Below are 4,197 nucleotides of genomic sequence, written 5' to 3'. Positions count from 1 at the left end.
TATAAGTATTTAAGTTAATACCTAGAAACTGCTGTGTCTTTCTAATTCTTCTACTTAAGAGAGTTGTACCACAAATGCAGTGGTTATTTCAGGCCCCAGTGCAGGGGTTTGGTCATGGCCACAGCCTTGTATACAAGGTTTTTTCTTGGGTGATGCTGGTGGCAGCTAATTTAGAATCATAGAATATCCTGACCTGGAGGGACCCATCAGGATCACTGAGTCCAACTCCTGACTCTGTACAGGACCCCAAGAATCCCACCCTGTGCCTGACAGCATTTTCCAGGTTTCCTAGTGGAGACCTCCCTGTACGGTCCCCATCTGCCTCTTCACATCTGCCCTGCTTTGATCTCTGTTGTCCCCTTGATTAATGAACTCTAATCAAGGTTTCTCTGCTTTTTTCTCTTTGAGAGGCTGTGATGAACCCGTGTCCTGTCCTTCCCACTGACCTGCATTGTGTCCAGCTCTCCTGGGCCTTTGGTGACCCCAGGCTGAATGCACACCTCTCCCAGCTCTCTGGGTGATGGTGTTCCTGTGCCACAGGGAACAGGATTTCCATCTTTTGGGCACATTGTGTCTGCACAGCCAGGCCCTCAGCATGCTCCATATTCTGAAGGTCTGAGAAGGCAAGGAGGGGACAGCAGTTTATGTGAGAGCCTGGGAAATTTGGCAAGGATGTAGGAAAGACCCTGAGGCTCAGCACCAGTGAACAGTGGGCTCTGCTGCTTATGCAGTGCCTGCCCCTCCTATGCCTGCAGAGGGACTATCACCTGTGGGCTGCCCAGCCTCCTGCACCCTGATGGGGCAGGTGCATATTAACAATCTTGTGATCCTTCTCAGATTCCTCTGGTGAGGTTTATTTTTGACCACTGCCCCTTCTTCAGGTGTTCAGGGCTGCCCTGTGCATCCTACATGTGTTCTTCCTGAAGTTGCTGAACATGTTGAGGGAGTACTTGTTTTGCTTACAGTCATTCAACCTGCTGAGCAGCTTTCTCTCCTCACTTGTGGGACAGGAGAGATGGCTGGGCCTCATCCTTCCACTGGGAATGCAGAGCTCACATGAGAGTGGTTCCACGTCCTGCTGTTACACTTCAGTGGCTGTTCCAGATGTGATATGCTGGGAGCAGCCAGGGAGTTTAGGTCAAGTGGCAATAGATCTGATGGAGGGACCTGGGGCAGGTTAGTGGAAACACTTCCAAACACTGCTTTGAATTTTTTTAATCTTCTTTTAGGGAGCCTTCTGTGTATAAAAAAGGCATTTTGTTATTTTTTTTTCCAAGGCAAATTTCCTCAGTTTAACTTGTCATGTAAAGAGCAAGATCTGTAACCAGCAACATCTGCTGTCCTGTTGTTGCTGTCTCGTGCAGATGTGTTTATGTAGGAGGGCCCTGCGCAAGCTGCTGAGCCTGGATCCTGTTGGGAAGCTGCTGCATCTCTCCCAGAGAGCTCCCTCATGCTCATTTTAGAAGTGAGGAGTCCTGCACATGCAAAGCCTTCTTTAATGACTACATCACAATGAGCTGGGCTCCTCATCCCACCTGCCAGCTCCTGGGCTGCTCCACATCCTGTCAAAACCAGGCATCTTAGGCAGATTTACTCAATGTCCCACATCCTTCCCTGTGCACCCTCTTCCTGCTGGTAGCCAGACCCAGTGATGTTACAACACCCAGTTCTGCCTCTGTGGATTCCCTTTGGAGGGAGACACAGAACGGGTGTCTGGAAGTGCTTCTTCCCATGTTCCATACAGGGCAGCAGCTGAGGGAAGCAGCATGCTGTGGTTCCTCTCCTGACAGCTGGGCATCAGCTCCCTGAGCAGCTCGAGGCTGGACCTCAGAGGGCCACCACAGCAGCTCCATGGGCACACATTGGCTTCCCTGCATGGCACAGGGGTGGTGGAGACCTCGGAGCTGCAACGGGAGAGAACCTCTGTGCTGGGCACACCACTGGGCAGGGGCAGCAGGGGGTGGGGGGGCCCTGCCTCCCCTGACATCATTCGTGGTTGGATCATTTGGCCTGTGGCTGGCAACTGGTGTCCAGTGCCCTCCTTCAGCTGTGCAGGTGTGAGGCTGCCTCTCCCCTGATTTGAGAGAGTCTTAACAAATGAATGGAAAAGATGAAACACGGAATTTGTGTGCTGCCACTGTGCTTAGATTCTGTAACACCATGGTTGGGAATCTTGGACAAAACTTGGGGAGATTTGACTTTGCACTGCTCTGTGGGTTCAGTGCTGACAGAGCTCAGTGCAGGAACTAAAACTGGGACTTTTCTCGTCCTGCTGTGCTGGCTGCGTGCATCTGGCCAGTGAACTCTGCACAGTGGAGCACTGCTATGCAGCGCCTTCCACAAATGCTGAGGAGCACCCTGATGTTTTGAGGTGGAAGATTGGGTTTCAGTCTGAAATAGAGGGGGGGGGAAGCAAATTGGCTTCTCGTGTTCCCAGGTGAGTGCTCTCCAAGATCTATCAGGAAACAGCTTGGCAGGTTGCCTCCCATGTGTGTGTGAAGAGGAAGCAGCAGGTACATTCTGTGGAAAGGCCAGGCAAGGTGTTGGTGTTTGCTAAGCTCCAAGAACACCTGTGGAATGGAAGAATGAAGTATTGCCTAACGCTTGGATCCTGGCTGAGCTCCGGTATCAGGTATCAGCCAGAGCAGAGCTGCTCAGGGACACTGACTTGGAAGTGGCACTTGGGGCATGTGTTCAGCCAGAGGGAATTTTCCCCTTGTCTTTCTCTGTTGATTGCAGAAGGTGTGTAGACAACAATTCCAGATAAGATCCCTGCTTTTAGCTGGCAAAACCGAGCTGATGCGATTCCCACATCCTGTGTTGGCCAATCAGCCTCTGGAGTGCCAATTATAGCCATTTTGCCAGACAGCAGGGACAGGACACCTCTCATCTAATTTTAGATGTCTGCATGGTAAACCTCTGTCACTGACTTAGGCAGCCCAAGCTCCTGCTGCTCAGGTGGGGAGAGATAAGCGCTTCCAAGGCGCATTTCATCCGACCTGTTCCAGGTGTCTGCAGGGTGAGGTAACTGACTCCTAGAAGTCTCTGCCTCTCCCCACCAACCCTGAAGGAGCCCAGCCTGACAAGCTGGGCTGGAGGTGTTTACATCGTGTGTGCTTTCATGTGCTGAGGACCATGAGAAATTACTGGAGGGAGAGTAGATCATTACCAAACACCAGCTGGAGACAGTGCAAATCCCTTTACAGAATTAGCAGCAGCAAATATGCATTTGATGACTTTTTAAAAAATTCACACTCTTTTCAGCTCTTTAGGAAGGCAAACAGTAACGTGGTGGTACACTTATTTTATGTTACCACCCTGGCAAAGCAGCTCCAGAAAAACACCCACCATGTTACAGCTCCTTCCCTTTGTTATTTTCCCCAAAACTCCTTACACTGGTTTGGCTGTTCACTTCACATTTTAAGTTATTCTTTAAGATGTTCTAGCATTTATTTTCACCTGTAACGCTTCTGTGCCAGCAGCTTTGTTACAGTTTTGTCCCATCCCTGCTTTGCCCTTGCTTGCTGCATCACAGCCAACTGGCAGCCGACTTCTGTTTTCTGATTCAATCAATGCAGCTTTGCTTCTGTTCTTGCCATTTGCAGTCCTGCTGAGGCTTCATCCTGACTTCAGGCATCTAAAGACTAGACAACTAATCTGAGCTAATCATCCCACTCAGCTGTAGTGCTTGGAGAGTGATAGTCCCTTGGGTACATGATTCATCCCAGCTGACTTAGAGCCTGGTGTCTGGATGTGCTGGTTCACACTCAGGCATGGCCATCCCATTGACTATTGCCCCGTGGTTATTCCAGAGCACACATTTAGTTTTTAGATTACTTAATTTAATTTAATCTCAGGGGATTTTGTAGCTAAAAGGCCAATTGATTACATCAACTCTTCATCCAGTTCTTCATTCCTTGGTTGCCTGTGTGGAGTTCAGTAGCTCCAGGGTGAGCTGATCTCTGCTCCTCTGCAGTTCTTCACACATTGTGTTCTCATGTGTGTTCCTACACAGTGCCTTAACTCACATAGCAATGTCTGCCTGTACTGTTCCTCCAAAACTTTTGGGAAGCTGGAGTTAACTAATCCCCAATAAGCAGCATGTGGGCAGTATCATCATCCACACAGCACCAGACTCCTAAGGTTGAATGTCCTTTCCTTGAAGGATTTCCAGGGAGATGCTAAAAGAGCATGTGA

This window comes from Corvus brachyrhynchos, unplaced genomic scaffold (genome assembly GCF_000691975.1).
Source record: "Corvus brachyrhynchos isolate BGI_N302 unplaced genomic scaffold, ASM69197v1 scaffold427, whole genome shotgun sequence".
In the NCBI taxonomy this organism is placed as follows: domain Eukaryota; kingdom Metazoa; phylum Chordata; class Aves; order Passeriformes; family Corvidae; genus Corvus; species Corvus brachyrhynchos.
The sequence above is the reverse complement of the archived record's forward strand: the minus strand, read 5'-3'. Positions refer to the sequence as shown.